The following is a 19,818-nucleotide window of genomic DNA, read 5'->3' as shown; positions in this document are numbered from 1 at the left end:
ATGCTCACAGCCAGCTATTGGATGGAACACAGGGTCCCCAATGGAGGAGCTAGAGAAAGTACCCAAGGAACTGAAGGGGGCTGCAACCCTGTAGGTGGAACAACAATATGAACTAACCAGTACCCCCTGAGCTTGTGTCTCTAGCTACATGTGTAGCAGAAGATGGACTAATTGGCCATCACTGGGACAGAGGCCCCTTGGTCTTGCAAACTGTATATGACCCAGCACAAGGGAAGGCCTGGGCCAAGTAGTGGGAGTGGGTGGGTAGGGGAGCAGGGGTGGGGGTGGGGTATAGGGAACTTTTGGGATAGCATTTGAAATGTAAATAAAGAAAATAATAATAAAAAAAGAAAAAAAAGTTATTGATGGAACTGGCATAATCATTTAGTGGTTAAGGGCACAGCTGTTTTGTTCAGAGGTCTTAGGTTTGATTCCTAGCAAGCATATGGGCAGCTCATGACTATCTGTAACTCCACTTAAAGGGATCTTGTGCCCTGTTCTGTCTTCCATGGGCACATGACATGCTTGTGGTACAAAGACATATATGCAGCAAAAACATGCATACATATACAATAAAATATATTTTAAAACAAAAAATAATAAATGATTTTTATCATCTTTAGGTCATGAACCTACTTGAGAATTTCTTGAAAGTTGTTGTCTCTCTTTTCCAAAAGTACACATACCTGCAAAAGTCACATATAATATCAGATGGTTTATATATGATGGCAATACATCAACACACATTAGACAATCACCCTTGCTTTTTGAATTTCTAAAGCTTATTTTCAATATTCTTTTTTGTGTTATACTAATTAACTTAACCACATGAGAACTTTGAAATGAAGTGGGTGGTTTCCAAGCACATGAAGAATTGCAAAATTCATGCATTATTCTTAAAAATAATGGCTACTTTTATTTGAGGTCATGCCCTCCTTTTCTCTCCCATTCCATCTCATAATACAGGTACTTTCAGGCAGATATTATAATTTCATATTTATATTCCTGTCATTGTATATTTTAGGTAAGGATATTATAAAGAGAACATAAAAGAGTGGTTAAAATTAAAGCTATATTATTCTCAAAGATTTTACTACATAGAGCAGAAGGAATATTTAAGCAAACTCTTCAGACTGTGGGTTCAGGCATCTCTGAAATGGAAGTAAGCTAAATTGTTAGAATAGAAAGATCTTAGGAGACAACTGGTATTATGCTTCCAATTATCCATTTTTTGATGTGTATATTTGACTATATTCAAAATATATTTTAGAGTGTATACTTTACATCATATATTTTAATGTGGGATCTTACAAAATAATTTACCCTCCAATTATTTAAACATTTAAAATAATTAATTTTTTTGTACAGAGTACTTTATTCATAGAAAATATGCTATTTATAATGCCTTTACCTAAAAACATTTTCCTTTGAGTCTTCAGTACTTTATAGCAATATAATATAAGATTATATACTAACTTTTTGGGAAACAATTTTATTAAGAATTGCCTTACTCTAGAAATGCAACCATAATAGTACTAGTCATTCTTCCTTAAGGAGAAAATGTAATGATGCTATTTGACCTCAGTGTGTAAGCTGAAAACATTCAATAGCCAGTATAATTTTATTAATGTGAATTTACTTCACTAGTGAAACTTGTTCAACTTGTTATATTCCATATTGATTATTTTATGAAGCTTTCTTTCTCTTGTCTCCATGCAGTAAAATGTAAAATATGTAATTATAATAAAAAAAAACTTTAAGTGGTAGCTTATTGAGTATAGTTGGTATCTTATTTCAAATGGGGCACTAGACAAGACGAAAAGCCATTCATTTGTACTATTTGTAAATACCGTCTCCTTAAAGTGTCTGTTCAGTATGTTGCATAAATCAATACATATGTGGATATATGCAAACATGTGAGCAAAACAAAAACTTATACTCCTTATAAACTAGGGTTTTATTGCTGAATAAATACTACTACAACATGATCATTTAAATATTTTTTCTGGTTATCTTTTGCTCATATGAGAAAGTTTTGCATTATCAGTGCTAGCTTCTTTGCTTAGGATTTCATAGTGTTGAAATCAAGGAGTCTTTTCCTTTACTGAATATATGATTGCATCATATCAAAATCAATTTAACAATTATATTTTATTATACATTTTGTGTTGTTTACATATATATGTATACATGTATCCTATACATATACACAAGTGTACAGACATTTGAATCATCTGTATAGTCTACTTAAGAATCTATAAATTTAAATGTATAGGCTTAAACAAATGTTACTCTTGCTGTTGTAGGTGTATTTTAATATGAATGCTAAAATTTTTATCCTCTGCTGCTTCTCTGTTGTCTTTGTTTACCAACTATATTGCTTCCTATTTTTTTAAGAAAATGACTAACACAGAGATTGAAAATAAACTGGCAAGTAGCACAGCAGGTTGGTCACCAGAGAAGAAAGTGAAACGATTTTGTAAGCTAAATTTCATTTGGTAGCTAGTTCCAAAAGTTAGAGAGCAATCTATTTCTGAAGGAAATCACATAGCTTTTGGTTCCATCAGGAAGAAGAATTTTATACCTGCCTATGTCAAACCAATTGACAAGAAACCATTTGACACTTCAAGTGCAAAGCACTGATCTGTACTTACACACATAATAAAGGTCAAAACAGTAACTTATTATCAGGTGCCATTTTGTGTAAATAGCTAGAAGAGACTGTTTATCTTATTGAGCCTTCTAATTTGTTTTACTGCATATATAAATTCCAGTGTGTTATGCCATTTTATTTGAACAGTCACAGGCAAACCCAAAAATTTAGTGTACACTGGTAAATGAGAAAGCAGAGGAGACATTACATTTTTCATCCAGAATAGAAGTTGAATTAGCCCTATGTAATCAATGCTAAGTAGTTGATTTCTTGGAAATATTGTAGCCTTAGATTAGAGGCATTAGGTTATAATGTTTACTGTTGCTAATCTAAGTTGTTTGAGATAGCCAATGAACTTGTTGATATTAAGAGTTCTAAGATTCTGAGACAAGTAAAATAAGAACAGTATTAGGAAAAATTACAATTCGTATTTCACCAGTTACCTCTTAGATTATAACACTTGATAGACACAGGAAAAAATACCAATGTCATGTATGTATGACAGTTACTGCTAATTTTCTACTTAACATTCATTTGTCTTTCTTTCTAATTAACACACACGCACAGACACACAGATACACACACACACAGACACACACACACACACACACACACACACACCTCTATTGTACTTCCAGTATGTCTGTGTGTGTGTGTATGGGGGGATACCAACCTAGCCCAAATAACTTCAACACCAAATTCTCTCTGCCTACAAGATATGCAGCAACAAAGATGGAGCAGAGATTGAAAGAATGGCTATCCAAGGATTGGCACAACTTGAGACCCATCACACAGGAGAGAGCCAACCCCTGACACTATGTCAGGAGTTGGCTATTTTGATACTCTACTATGCTTGCAAACAAGAGTCTAGCACAACTGTCATCTGAGAGGTTTCGTTCAGCAGATGATTGAAACAGGTATAGAGAATGACAGTCAAACATTAGACAGAGCTCAGGGTATCTTGTGGAAGAGTAGGGAAAGGATTGAGGGAGCTAGAGGTAGGGGTCAAGGGTGCCATAAAAAGTCCTACAGAGTCAAATAACCTGTGCATATGAAGTTCAATGAAGACTGGACTGAGACTCTGAGGAGAAGGGGATGGGGGAATAGAAGAAGAGGGGAGAAAGGGTATTACAATCAGAAAATAAAGTGGGTAAATTAATTAATTAATAAAAATATATTATTTCTTCATGAACAATAAAGCACAGGAAGCCCAAATACAGTATTTACTAATTTTAATTGCATGTAGGACTCACCATAGAGTAAAAAACATTTCTAAGTTCAAAGAGATATAAAACACTGCCTAGGGTGAATGAAATGTCAAAGAAGATGGAAGAACACTGGGCTGCTAATCAGTTTGTGGAGTGATCTAATCAGCTTTGTAGTATCAAAAGCACAAATTTGGGCTGCTGGTGGTGATATTTTTGTTAAACCATTATACTATAGATCTGTCATGCCAAGAGAAAAACATAGACCCAACAGACACATGAGAAGTTTGAAATGTTCTCTAAGGGATATTGCAATATTAAAGTGTTCTATTGCTTTATTTTCTCTACTGCATATCTACTATTTTTTTCCTTTTGTTTTGCTATCTCCAGTCATCTGCCAGAGCAGTTTAAGTTCTGTATTCCATTCTGTTAGTTTTATATCTCATTTGTCAATTTCCAGATGTCCTTCTGAGCTTGTTTACCTCCCCATGGAGTATTATAAATAAATATTCCTGAAGATGCTTCAAAATATGCACATATCAAGAATCAACCAGATATGCACCTATAGTAGATAAGAAACTATGAATATACTCTCTGTCATCACATAGTTCTAAGATTTGTGCCTCATGTAAAACATAATAGAAGAATACATCTTTTCACCTCTTTCCCCCTTTTTTACTAAAACTTATTTTAGTTATTTTTTTCCTCCCATGCCTACATCCTCTAGGTTTTTAAGGTAGGGGTCTCACCATCAACCTAAAGCTGTCCTTGAACTCTCAGTCCTCTGGCTTGATTTCCCAAGTACTAGGCTTACAAGTTTAACTTTCAACTTTCTTTTGTAATTTTATTTTATTTTATTTTATTTTATTTTATTTTATTTTATTTTATTTTATTTTAGTTTTTTACACTCCGTTTTTATTCCTCTCCTGGCCCATACTCTGACTGTTCCACATCCCATACTGAAAGACCCCAATTCCAGGGAGACCCTGGCTTAAGTCCTGGGATGAGTTGACATTCCAAGAACTCGAGAGAAACCTTTCTTGTTACAATATCGCATGAGGTTTATTCAGGAATCTGCATGCTGAGTCCAAGCTCATAAGCTGCACAGGGCCAGAAGAGATCAACCCTCCGCAGCTGCAGTTGAGGGTTTTTAAAGGAAGAAAAAAAAACACTAAGAAAGGGGAGGATAAGACCACAAAGAATGGGGAAGGTGCATAAACATCATAAGAATGTGGATGATGGATTACAGCTCATATCTTTATGGAAAGTTTACAGGCTATCTTTGGCAAACATTATTTGTCCCTTACACAATGAGTCAGGTGCCAGGGTGGGTCAAGACTGTGATGAGCCAGTTCCAGTGGTCATCAGTTTCTCAGGCTGAAGGCGAAAGAACAAAGAACTCAGTGCTGGGATTTATTTCTAGGGGTCTAAGAAACACATTGAGTTGGGGTCTTATAATACCTTCTCCCCTCATCTCCATGAGGATGTCACTACTCTTCCACCCCCCACCAAATCAGACCTCCCCACACCCTGGAGTTTCCATCATCTTGAGGGTTAGGTGTCTCTTCACTGACAGAGTCCTGACCTGGCAATCCTCTGCTGTATATGTATTGGGAACCTCATACCAGCTAGTGTATGCTGCCTGGTTGGTGGTCCAGTGTCAGAGAGATAACTTGTGTCCAGGCTACTTAAGATTGCTGGTTTTCCTACAGGCTTGCCTTCCTCCACATCTTCTTCCAGCTTTTTTGTAATTCACCCACAGGGTCACCAGCTTCTGTCCATTGGTTGGGTGTAAATATCTGCATCTGACTCTTTCAGCTGCTCCTTGGCTCTTTCAGAGGCCAGTCATGATAGGCCATTATTTTTGTGAGTGTTCCATAGCCTCAGTCATATTGTCAGGCTTTGGAGCCTCCCCTTGAGCTAGATTCCACTGTGGGATTGGGCTTTTCCCTGGAACTTCTATTCCTTAGGCTCTTCTCCATTTTGTCCCTCCAGTTCTTTCAAACAAGAACAATTATGGGTCAGAGTTTTTGACTGTGGGTGGCAACCCTATCCATCTCTTGACACCCTGTCTATCTATTGGAGGTGGGCTCTACAAGTTCCCTTCCCCCAATGTAGGACATTTCATCTAAGGTCCCTTCCTTTGAGTCTTGAGAGTCTCTGACCTCGAAGGTCTCTGTTACATTCAGGAATGTCCCCCTATCTCCTAAGGTTGCCTGTTTCCATTCTTTCTGTTGGCCCCCAGGGGTTCAGCCCTTCCTCTCACCCAGTACCTGATCATGTTCCCCTCCTACCCTTCCTGTTCCCTTTCCTACCCACATCCTTCCTACCTAACCCCTCCTGTGATTGCTTTCTTCTCCCTCCTAAGTGGGATTGAGGCATCCTCACTTGGACCCTTCAGCTTGTTAACCTTTTCGAGTTCTGTGGACTGTATCCTGGGTATTCTATACTTTATTGTTAAGTTAGTGGAACTATTTCTAAGTTATCATCACAAAAACACTTAAATGATAATATGCATTAAGGCATAATAATTAAAGAATCATAATACACATATTTTCCCATTCTTATAGAAAGCATATTGTTCAATAATTGTTTGCTCATTCCTCATTGTATTCCAGAAGCATTTAATGATCACTTCCTCTGAGAGATCTCATGTCCATCTATGTTATTATTTTATATACTGTATCTTAGTTTGTTATCTTTCCCTTTCTATCTTTTAATTTTCTCTTTTCATTTATTATTATAATAATAAATGAAATTATTTATATAATTACTATATTTCTGTGTATTAATGTGTGTATCTATGAGCCATGCATACATGCAGTGGCTAATATATTGGAATCAAGAAGATAAATTTTAAGTATCTGTTCTATTTTATGCCTTGGTATCCAGGGTTGACTTCAGGTCCTCAGACTTGCATGGAAACATACTTACTAAACATCTTGAAGTTCCTTTGATTCAATTTTTTAAGATAGATAAGATGCTACAAATTATATCATCAAATATATATCCACAATTCACTACAAACACTTACAGTACAATATTATTTCTAAATAATTAATTGACAATACAGTGGAATATTGTAAATAAATGAATCCTCAGAATATGTGAATAGGCTAAATGAAGAGGCTACTGGATGATTTTGGGATAGCATTTTATTGATATGGTGTGGTTATAAAATGTGCTAGATTTATAAAAATTAAAATTTATATCTATGACTTTTCAACTTTGATGAATACATATTTAATATTATTTCTATTAAAATATTATTAAATATTTTTAATAAACTTTAAATTTATTTCCATTAAAAAGTTTATCAGTCTCCATTATAAATTCATGTGTTCCTATTACAATAATATATCTTTTCTTAAAATATAATGTGAACAACTGTTCAAGTAGCAGCAATTCAATGATTTCTAGATTCCACATGTACTTGCACATATGCACTCAGATATGTAACATACACACACACACACACACACACACACACACACACACACACACACCAAAATGAAAAAGGAAGAAACAGAAAAGAAGAAAGGAAATAAAACCTTAGCATATCATTCTATCTCACAAATAAGGTGACATATTGCCTCCACAGTACTTAGAAACTATGGAATTGTTCACTATATTTGGAATGGAAGAAGTCAAAGAATTGCTATTTGAGAATGATATGATAGTATATATAAATGAGCCCCACCAGAGAACTCCTACATCTGATGAATATCTTCCAGAAAGTGGTTAGACATAAAGGTAACTCAAAAAATTAGTAGCTCTCCTCTACCCAAGGGATAAAGAAAGTTGAGATAAACTGGAAACAAAGCTAGGAAGACAGTACCCTTCACAATAGCCAGAGATAATATAAAATAACCTTGTGTAACTCTAACCAAGCAAGTAAAAGACCTGTATGAAACAAACTTCAAGTCTCTGAAGAAAGAAATTGAGGAAAATATCAGAAGATGTAATGATCTCCGATGCTCATGGATCAGTAGGACTAACATAGGGAAATGGCCATCATACCAAAAACAATCTACAGATTCAATGCAATCCCCATCAAAATTCTAACACAATTCTTTACATATCTTTAAAGAACAAATATCAACTTCATATGGAAAAATAAAGCCCCAGCATCACTCTACAATTCTTAACAATAAGAGAACTTCTGGAGGTATCTGTCTTCCTGACTTCAAGCTGTACTGCAAAACAATAGTAATAAAATTCATAATAAAACTATGAATAAAGCCGCTATTAACATATTTGAGCAATCCATAAACTAGAAACAACCTATATATCCCTCAGCTGAAGAATGGATTTGGACAATGTGCTTCATTTACACAATAGGATACTACTCCCCCATTAAAAATAAAGACATCATGAATGTCACAGGCAAATGGATAGAATTAGAAAATATCCGAAGTTAAATCAGACCCAAAAGGGCATGCCTGGTATGTACACATTGATTAGTGGATATTAGCCATAAAATACAGGATAACCATGCTGTAGTCAACAAACCCAAAGAAGCCAAATAATAAGGAAGCCCAAGGGCAGATGATTGAATCTTTCTCAGAAGGGGAAACAATATAGATAACAGGTTGGTGTGATGGAGGGAGGGAAGTGGGTGGAAAAGGGTAAGAGAGCTTGGTGGGATTGTTTTGGGGGAGATCATATGTAGGGAGAGCAGGGGAGGGAACGGAGATCAGTGAAGGTTGGGGCAATCTCTAGGATGTGTCAGAGACCTGGGATAGATGAGGCCTCAGAGGATCAATGTTGGAGACTCTATCTGAGACTCCTAATAATGGGAGATATGCATCTTGAAGCAACCACTCTGTGTAGCCTTGAGGAGTGCCAGTGGAGAGCTATGGACAGCAACTTACCCACAGATCCTTCAACCCAAAATGTGTCCTGCCTACAAGATGTTCAGGGACAAAGATAGAGTGGAGTTTGAGGGAATACCCAAAACAATGTCTGCCCCAAATTGAGAGCCATCCTGTGGGCAAGCACCAATCCCTGACATTATTAATTATGCTTATAGACAGGAACCTTGCATTGTAGTCCTCTGAGAAGCTCCACTCAAAAGGCAAGGGAAAGAGATTCAGAGAATTACATGGAATTCAAGGTGTCTTATGAAAGAGTTGGCAGAAGCACTAAGGGATCTGAAGAAGACAGACACTCCACAGGAAGACCAACAAAGTCAACTAACCCAGACCCTTGGGGTCTCCTAAAGACTGAATTACCAGTCAAAGAATGAACAGTAACTGGACCTAGAACACCTGAATATATGTAGCAGATGAACAGCTTGGTCTTCATGCTGGGGCTGTCTCTGAGCCTGTTCCCAAAAGATAAAGGGAAGGTGGAATGAAGGAAGGACTTGCCTAAGGTAGTACTGGAAGAAAAGTAAGGGCTGAAATCTGGTTATAAAGTGAACACATAAAATAAAATAAAATAAAATAAAATAAAATAAAATAAAATAAAATAAAATAAAATATACAAATGTTAAAAAATATCTTTGTTACTAGTTTTATGATAAGATATAAATAACATACAAATATAACCTAAAATCATATTGATTAAAATTTGTATTGTTTTATAAAATTTCTCATATACTATAAAATTAAAATGAGTGCCCATGTTTCATGAATCTATGTAATGATCGTTTAAAAAAATCACAATTTCTGATGTCACAATAAAGAAACAACTGAAAAAAATGAAGAATATTACCTTTTTAGATCCATATACATTATAAAACAATATTCAGATTTCATTCATCAAATTCCAATAGAAAAAGAAACCACTTGTTTTATCAGAGGCTAAGCTAGTAAGACCCTAAGGCAGATAGCCAAAAATTCCCCAGAGCCTTCACAAATCCCTCAACAGTATCATCTTCCCTTGTCTTCATATCCCAGTCCACAAATCCAGCAGAACTTCACTTCACTACCAGAAGGCATGCAAACTCCAAGAACTGCAAAACCCCAGGAGCAACTCCTGAACACAAAACCTCAGATGGCACACAGGCTGCCAAAATCCCAGCTGAGACACCCTATTGGACCTAAGGACTCACAGGTCACCAGAAAGGCAGGCATGTCAGGGCAAAAGACAACAAAGAAAACAGAAACCAAGGGGGAAAAATCCAACAAACATTAAGTCATAAATCAGACTTAAACCTATAAGTACCCCAAAGACAGATGCCTAGATAGAAGTGTAAGAATACAATCAACAACAGCCATGGAAATAGGGCACCACAAGATTCTAGCCATCCTAGTATAGCAACCTTGGAATCTTCCAACACATCTGAAGCACAAGAGAATACCTTAAACCTGACCTGACCTGGTTTTAAAACAATAGAAGTTCTGAAAGAGGAAATAACTCCCTTGAAGAAACCCAGGAAAACACCAGCAAATAATGGGACTAAATGAATGAATCCCTTTTAGAAATCCAGGAAAACACTAATAAACAATAAGAAAATTAATAAATCTCTTAAAACAAGAAAAAACAAACAAACCAACAGATAAAGGAAATGAACAAAACTGCTCAAGACCTGAAATTGGATGAACTGGATGACAATGGATAATTTTTGATGTTCCTAAAAGAAGTAAACAGGATATAAGTGTAGAGATGTATTTTTCATATGCAGGAATTCAAAGGACAAATGATTACCACTCTAGATTACTGTAATGTGTAGAATGTGAATACACTTACTCAAATCTGTGTGCATGTATAGACCAAAGAGAGTACTGGAGGCAAATGAACCCAAAGATGCAAACAGAAGGCCATAAAGTGCTATGGGAGAAGACCTTAGAAGTATTATGAAATTTGTATATAGATTTCTATGACAAAGACAAAGGCTGTATTGTCACATAGAAAAAAGAATAAAGTTATTGGAATAAAAAGAAAATCCATAAGACCATTTTTTATCTGTTTGTTGGATATTTTGTTTGTTTTCCTTTTCTTTTTTTTTTTTAAATAAGAATACATGTTTAGTTATGGTCACTTCTTAAAAAAGTAATGGAAGAATAAATGCAAATCAAGCCAGTGAATAATTAATTAAGCAAACTATTCAACTTTAAGTTGAGCTGAGATAGAAGCAACCACACATAGCAAGGAAGATAAATTTCACAGAATTGATCTAGGTAAGTCAATTTAATAAGCAAATAGTAACAGTGAGGAAATAAATTTACCATAATGCATCATGCAAAATTTCTGTCAAGAAAATAATTGAAAGGCATGCAAATGAACAGAAAATTGTGTTCTAAACCCAAATAACATAGTCAATAGATTGCAATCTATGAACCCAGTAGATGGTGGGACATTAAAGAATCAGTTATTAATATGTATAAATATTTAAAGAAGCATATGAAGAATTCAAATTTTACCATACAGATTCAAAATTAGTAAATAGTCAAATGTATAAAGTTATAAAAGTAAAAATGAAAATTATATAATTGAAAACTTTAAAAACTTGAAAATAAAATATAGAAGGGGGCCATAGTATACTAGGGTATAGAAGTTTCATTGAACTGACAGAATGTAGTAATGAAGCAAACTCAAGGACAGAGAAGATAGTTTGAGACACAAATGAAGTTCTGCAATGTGAAGTAGCATGTCACAATAGTATAACTTGGATTTAAATGATTGTGAATTTTGGTTTACAACGTGAAAAGGCTATGCATGAATAACATAGGATGGAAAGACTTACAAAAGCCAGTCAGCCAAATAATCACTAATTAGAAGAAATTTATACATTACTAGAGGGTTGATCTTTTTTAAATTTAATTTTAATTTTTACTTACTCACTTTAGATCCTGTTCACTGATCCTCTCCCATCACCCCCTCCCACAATCCTTCTCCCATCCTCCCCCATCTCTACTGAGCTTATGGGGAATCCTGAGTATTCCCCCCACACTACCCTGGCACTTCAAGTCCATTCAAGGTTAGGGGTCTCCTCTCCCACTGAAGCCAGACAAGACAGCACAGCCAAAAGAACTTATCCCACATACAGGCAATAGCTTCTGGGATAGCTCCAGATATATTTGTTCAGGACCCATGTGAAGACCAAGCTGCACATCTGCTACATATATGTAGGGATGCCTATAGCAAGGCGCTCTCTCTCTTTCTCTCTCTCTCTCTCTCTCTCTCTCTCTCTCTCTCGATAGATAGATAGATAGATAGATAGATAGATATAGATATAGATATAGATATAGATATAGATATAGATATAGATGTAGCAATAGATAGATAGATAGATAGATAGATAGATAGATAGATAGATAGATAGATAGATAGATAGATAGATGGTGGTTCAGATTTTGAGAGCCCCAAGAGCCCAGGTTAGTTGACTCTGTTCATCTTCATATGAAGTTCCTCTCCCTTCAGAGCCCTCAATTATTCCTCCTATGCTTCCATAAGAGTCCCCAATTTTTTTCCACTTCTGGATTTGCCAGTAGCCTCACGAGAGACAGCTATATCAGGGTCCTGTCAGCAAAATCTTGCTGGCATATGCAACAGTGTCTGGGATTGGTGGTTGGTTATGGGATGGATCCCCAGGTGGGGCAGGCTCTGGATGATTCTTCCTTCCATATCAGCTCCAAACTTTGTCTGTAATTCCTTCCATGGTTATTTTGTTCTCCCTTTTAAGAAGGATTGAAGTATCTATACTTTGGTCTTCCTTCTTCTTGAGTTTCATGTGTTTTGCAAATTGTATTTTGGGTATTCAAAGTTTCTGGGCTAATATCCACTTATCAGTGAGTGCATATCATGTGCGTTCTTTTGTGATTGTGTTACTTCACTCTGGAGGATATCTTCTGGAGGATGATATCCTCCAGATCCATGATATAGCTGTCTCTTGTGAGGCTATGCCAGTGCCTGGCAAATACAGAAGTGGATGCTCTCAGTAATCTATTAGATGGAACACAGGGCCCCCAGTGGAGGAGCTAAAAAAAGTGCTAAAAGGGTCTGCAACCCTATAGGAGGAACAACAATATGAAGTAACCAGTAACCTCCAAAGCTTGTGTTTCTAGTTATGTATGTAGCAGAGGATGACCTAGTCAGCCATCATTGGGAGCAGAGGCCTATGGTCTTTTGAAGGTTCTATGCCCCAGTACAGGGGAATGCCAGGGCCAGGAAGCAGGAGTGGGTGGGTTGGGGAACAGGGAGGCATGAGTGTATAGGGGACTTTCGGGATAGCATTTGAAATATAAATGAAGAAAATATCTAATAAAAATAAATACAATTTTATGAATTAAATAAAAAGAGTTCCCAAATTCCATTCACTGCTTAGCTGTGAGTCTGTGTATCTGTCTGGGTCACCTGGACAACATGAGGGCTGATATTTTTTTTTTAAATAGACTCAAAAGGAAATATATATACAAAGTTATAGTAAAGAGGAATTTTAATTAATGATTAAATTTTTCCACATCCAATTGAAAATGCTTTGCTGTCAAGTCCCTTCCAGTCTGTGCCAGAACCAGGTCACATAGGGCACAGTGTCAGCGAACAATCCCGCAATACCTAGAGGACTGACCAAGCAATCACTGGTGAGTGGAGCATAGTATCTGCTCCAAACCCAAGACTTCTGCTCCAATCCAATCAAGCATGGAACCTGAGAAAGCTCTAGGGAAGCAGAGAACTAGCCTGATCAGGGGCACAAGTTCCTTCCGGTCTGCACCAGCACCGGGTCACCTAGGGCAAGGAGTTGGTGGACAACCTCACGGTCCCTAGAGAACTGCCCAAGTAATCTTAGGATCACTGGTGAGTGGAACACAACATCTACTCCAATCCTACAACTTCTGCTCCAATACAATTGTGAAGGGCCTGTGTCAGCAGGAACAAGGACACCAGAGCCCTTCCTGACCAGAGGCTCAGGTTCCTTTTGATCAGTTTTGGTTTACCTTGGTTTCGAATAGACCAGACACCTCCAAATTCCTCAAAAGAGACACCACTTCCAGGCACTGTAACACGCCCAGGATCTTAGGACAACAGGGCCACAGGATAACAGGAGCTGGGTCACACCAGTATTAGAGGGTCTCAGAGGAGCTTGACTGCCAACAACTCTGACACACCCAGAATCTTATATTCACAGGAGTTCACAATCATAGAATCACAGAGAAATCTGGACTTGACAAGGCCCGAATCAACTGGGATTATAGGAAGGACAGGCTCCTATCAGATATATTGAGGGCAGCAAGCATTTGAGATAACCAGATGGCAGAAGGCAAGCATAAGAACAGAAGAAACATAAACCAAGGTTACATGGCACAATCAGAACCAAACCCTCTCACCATAGCAAGTCCTGGATACACCATCACACCAGAAAAGCAAGACATAGATCTAAAGTCACTTCTCATGATGATGATGAAGGACTTTAAGAAGAAAATACAGGAAAACACAGGTAAACATCTAGAAGCCTTTAAAGTGGAAACAGAAAAATCCCTTAGAGAGTTACAGGAAAACACTATCAAACAGGTGATGGAATTGAACAAAACCATCCAGGATCTAAAAATGGAAGTAGAAACAATAAAGAAAACCCAAAGGGAAACAACTCTGGAGATAGAAAACCTAGGAAAGAAATCATGGATGATAGATGCAACCACCAGCAATAGAATACAAGAGATGGAAGAGAGAATCTCAGGTACAGAAGATTCCATAGGGAGCATGGACACAACAATCAAAGAAAATGCAAAATGCAAAAAGACCCTAACTCAAAACATCCAGGAAATCCGGGACACAACGAGAAGACCAAACCTACAGATAATAGGAGTAGATGAGAATAAAGATTATCAACTTAAAGGGCCAGCAAATATCTTCAACAAAATTATACGAGAAAATTTCCCATACCTAAAGAAAGAGATTCCCATGAACATACAAGAAGCCTACAGAACTCCATATAGACTGGACCAGAAAAGAAATTCCTTCTGACACATAATAACCAGGACAACAAATGCACTAAGTAAATATAGAATATTTAAAAAGCAAGGGAAAATGTCAAGTAACATATAAAGACAGGCCTATTAGAATTACTCCAGACTTCTCACCAGAGATTATGAAAGCCAGAAGATCCTGGACAAATGTTATACAGACCGTAAGAGAGCACAAATGCCAGCCCAGGCTACTATACCCAGCTCAACTCTCAATTACCATAGATGGAGAAAGCAAGGTATTCCATGACAAAACCAATTCACACAATATCTTTCCATGAATCCAGCCCTTCAAAGGATAATAACTGGAAAACCCCAAACAAGGATGGAAACTAAAGCCTAGAAAAAGAAAGAAAGTAATCCTTCAACAAACCTAAAAGAAGACAGCCACAAGAACCAAATGCCAACTCTAACAACAAAAATAACAGGAAACAACTGTTACTTTTCTTTAATATCTCTTAATATCAATAGATTTAAATCCCCAATAAAAAGACATAGACTAACAGATTGGCTACACAAACAGGACCCAACATTTTGCTGCTTACAGGAAACTCATCTCAGGGAAAAAGACAGACACTACCTAAGAGTAAAAGGCTAGAAAACAAATTTCCAAGCAAATGGTCCAAAGAAACAAGCTGGAGTAGCCATTCAAATATCAAATAAAATTGACTTCCCACCTAAAGCACTCCTCCATGTTGGTGGGACTGCAAGCTTGTAAAACCACTATGGAAATCTGTTTGGTGGTTCCTAGAAAATTGGACATAGTACTACCGGAAGATCCAGCAATACTTCTCCTGGGCATATATCCAGAGGATGTTCCAAGTGGTAATATGAACACCTGCGCTACTATGTTCATAGCAGCTTTATTTATAACAGCCAGAAGCTGGAAAGAACCCAGATGTCCCTCAACAGAGGAATGGATACAGAAAATGTGGTACATTTACACAATGGAATACTACTCAGCTATTAAAAACAATGAATTTATGAAATTCCTTGGCAAATGGATGCATCTGGAGGGTATCATCCTGAGTAAGGTAACCCAATCATAAAAGAACTCACATGATATGCACCCACTGATAAGTGGATATTAGCCCAGAAATGTAGAATACCCAAGATACAATTTGTAAAACACATGAAACTAAAGAAGAACTAAGACCAAAATGTCGACTCTTCGCCCATTATTAGAATTGGGAACAAAACTCTCATAGAAGGAGTTACAGAGACAAAGTTTGGAGCTGAGATGAAAGGAGGGACCATCCAGAAACTGCCCCACCCAGGGGTCCATCCCATAATCAGTCACCAAACGCAGACACTACTGCATATGCCAGCAAGATTTTGCTGAAAGGACCTTTATATAGCTGCCTCTCGTGAGGCTATGCCAGTGCCTGGCAAACACAGAAGTGGATGCTCACAGTTAGGTTTCGGATGGAACATAGGGCCCCCAATGGAGGAGCTTGAGAAAGTACCCAAGGAGCTGAACGGGTCTGCAACCCTATAGGTGGAACAATAATATGAACTAACCTGTACCCCCAGAGCTCATGTCTTTAGTTGGACATGTAGCAGAAGATAGACTAGTCGGTCATCATTGGGAAGATAGGCCCCTTGGTCTTGCAAACTTTATATGCCCCTGTATAGGGGAATACCAGAACCAAGATGGGGGCGGTGGGGGGAGGGTATAGGGGACTTTGGGGATGGCATTTGAAATGTAAATTAAGTAAATACCTAATAAAAATTGGAAAAAAGAAAATGCCTTGCTGTAAAATTCATACAAAGGAAATAATCTGATTTCTTCTTAAAATGTTTCAGTTTTAAAATGAAAAAGCATTCTATAGGCACAAAACCTCCAATGAAATTTTGGCAAACCATAATAAGCAATGGATGAAAAGTGTTTGTATATTATGACAAAGCATAACATATTTCAGAATAGAAAAGTTTATTTAACAACAGAAAATCAGTGAATTTAATAAAATATATTTTCAGAATTAGAAAAATGTATTAGCATTTTAATAGGTACTGAAACATAATTTACCAAATCCAACATGCTTTCATAATAAAAGCATTCAAGTGGCTAGGAATAGAATAGTACTTTTGCTACCTCATAAAGTGCATTTATTGAAAACTTGCAGCTGAGATCATATTAAATGATGAAAGACTAAATGCTTTCCCTCTACAATTAGGAACAATAAAGTATATTTGCTTTGGCTAGCTCTGTTGTACATTATGGTAGAACTCTTTTCAGCAAACCAAGGCTTAAGAATAAATAATAGACATCAGTTTTAGAAAATAAATAATAAAATAATATTTGTTCATAAATGTCATTATACGTCATTTAGATAATCCTAAGGATCTCCCCCACCCAAGGAACTGATTATTACTGAGTTCAACTAGGTAATGGCATATAGCATCAATATACAAAATCAATTACATTCCTGTGTCCATTAAGAGTTTCCAAAGTAATTTATGAAGCCATTTCTACTTTCAATAGCATCAAAAGAATACAATTGATACAAAGGAATAAATTTAAGGTGAACATTTCAGGTTCATGTATTGGAAAATTCAACATTCTGAGACAAGCAAGTCTTAGCCAAATTAACCTATAAATTAAAATATATATATACTCACAGCAACCTCCTTTATAAAAATCGACAAGCTGATATTAAAATTCATATGAAAAGGCAAGGAACTGAAAGAATCAATATAACCGTGAAAAAGAATAGTGTTTGAAGATTCACAATTACCTATTTCAAAAGTCTCTTCATAATTGCCATAATAAGATTTGGGTCTAGAAATTACATGAAGAAAATGGAATAGAAACAGGCTAATTGTTACATTTATGATCAGTGTATTTTGGATAAATGTGTTGTATAAATTAAGTAGGTGAAAGGCTGTACTTTATTTTTCCAGTCCAGATTATTTACTTAATAATCGATAATACTAGAACAATTGACAACTACATGCAAAAAGATGAAATTAGTTCTTTATATCACACAAAAATTACCTTGACAATAATAATAGTCTTAAAGATAAATGCTAAAGTTATATATAATAGAATGAAATAATAGCCATTATTCAGTCAAAGATTTTTTTTAGATATATTATAATACAGAAAGGAAGGATGGTCCACTTTTTAAAAAAAATGTCATAATTACACTTAAACAAAAGAAAATATCTATAAAATTATCCACTCTTGGGCATTTAACGAAAGGATTACAAGTCTTACTATAAAAGTATCTTCTCCTTCTTTTTTGTTGTTCCAGACACAACTACCAGAAAAGGTGCAAAACCTAGAGGTATATTGCCTAATGAATGGATTTACTCCATTAAATATTATTTACATATTAATAAAAATGAAAATATGAAATTTGCTGGTAAATACAGGAAATAATTACCAAGAGTGAGGTATCCTAGACTCTGATATTAGTATTAAATTTTCAGTTATTAATGTCAAATTTAGAACATCCATAGAGGTCAGAAAAGTACTGAGGAGCCATAGTGATAGGCTTGCAAATGAGGATATATAGAGAGCTATGGTTGCTATAAAGGGTTAAGAGGGGATAAAAGAACAGGGAAGATTAAACTATAGTGAGACAGTGAGGCATAATGTAGAGGAAGTAGCATGGGGAATATTTTAGTTAGGGTTTCCACTGTTATGAAGAGACATCATGACCAATGCAAGTCTGATAAAGAAGATTTAATTGGGACTGACTTATAGTTTCAGAGGTTCAATCCATAGTCATTATGACAGGAAGCATAGCAGCAACCAGGCAGACATGGTACTGAAAAAGGAGCTGAAATGTTTACATCTTGTTCTGACTTCAGATAGGAGAGACTGGTATCCACAGAGCTTGGCATCACTTCTGCACTGGGTAGAACCTGAGCATAGGAGGAGACCTCCAAAGCCCACCTGAACAGTGACACACTTCTTCCAACAAGGCCACACCTCCTTACAGTGTTACTTTCTATGGGGTAAGCAAACTCAAATGACTAGAGTGAGGAATAAATAATACTAAAACCATTCAAAAATGAATGCAAAAATTTATTGCTATGAAGATTTGAAATATAACATAAAAAATTTCTAAAATGGGGTTATCCATTAGCAGTGGTACAGTGATCATAGTAGACCACAGAGGCTAACAAATATAAAACAAAAATTTACAGCTATTATATTGTTAAATGAATGTAGTATTAAACTTACTCCAAAAGACAAATGGCTAAACCCATCTATCACTGTTAGCCATTATCTAAGAAGTTTCTATCTGCAATGGATGGTAATTAGCACATGGGCCCACAAGTTGACAAAGTGTAGAGGACCAGAGACTGCAAAAAGTTCAGTCTTCTAAGGAACATATGAAGTAAAACCCCTCCTGAGGCTCAGAGATCTTTGTGGAAGAGAGAGCCAGAAAAAAAAAGTGCAAGAGGCAGAGAAGGGGAACAGACTACAAGGAAACTTTATTTCAGGATACAATAGCATAGCTGCATATATAGCTCATATTTTGGAGAGATAAATATAGAAAACCTGTGCAAGTCAAAGTCATTTCAAATTACAGCATAGAGATGGGTATGCGGACAGCATCATATCTCTAATCATTGAACTATTGACAATTGTTATATGATGGAATAGTAAGACAGAGATTTCTTTAAAAGTATAGACCCTGGTATTGACCACATATTAAGTGATGGCTATGCATCCAAGAATATTTTGACTGCACAAATTGGTCTTGAAATGTTTTTACAATAAGATAAAAGACAAATGGGTTACAAGGAGTTGATGTCTAGGAAGAACTATCGATGCTGGAGCTATATTTATTGTTGCATGCTTTTAATCACAACACTTGGGATGCAGAAGTTGGCAAATACTGTGAATTTGAAGTCTATCTGGTCTACATAGCCATTTTCAGGACACCAAAGACAGTATAGTGAGAACTTGTCTCATGAAATATTACTGGCAAAATAATGTCAATGAAATAATTCTTAGGTGTATTCTGCTATAACCATAGATCAGAGCCTAACTCAATTGTTATCAGTGAGGCATTGTCCAGCAACTTCAAGG

Source organism: Mus pahari, chromosome X, assembly GCF_900095145.1.
Source record: "Mus pahari chromosome X, PAHARI_EIJ_v1.1, whole genome shotgun sequence".
Taxonomy (NCBI): domain Eukaryota; kingdom Metazoa; phylum Chordata; class Mammalia; order Rodentia; family Muridae; genus Mus; species Mus pahari.
Note: the sequence above shows the minus strand (reverse complement) of the source record.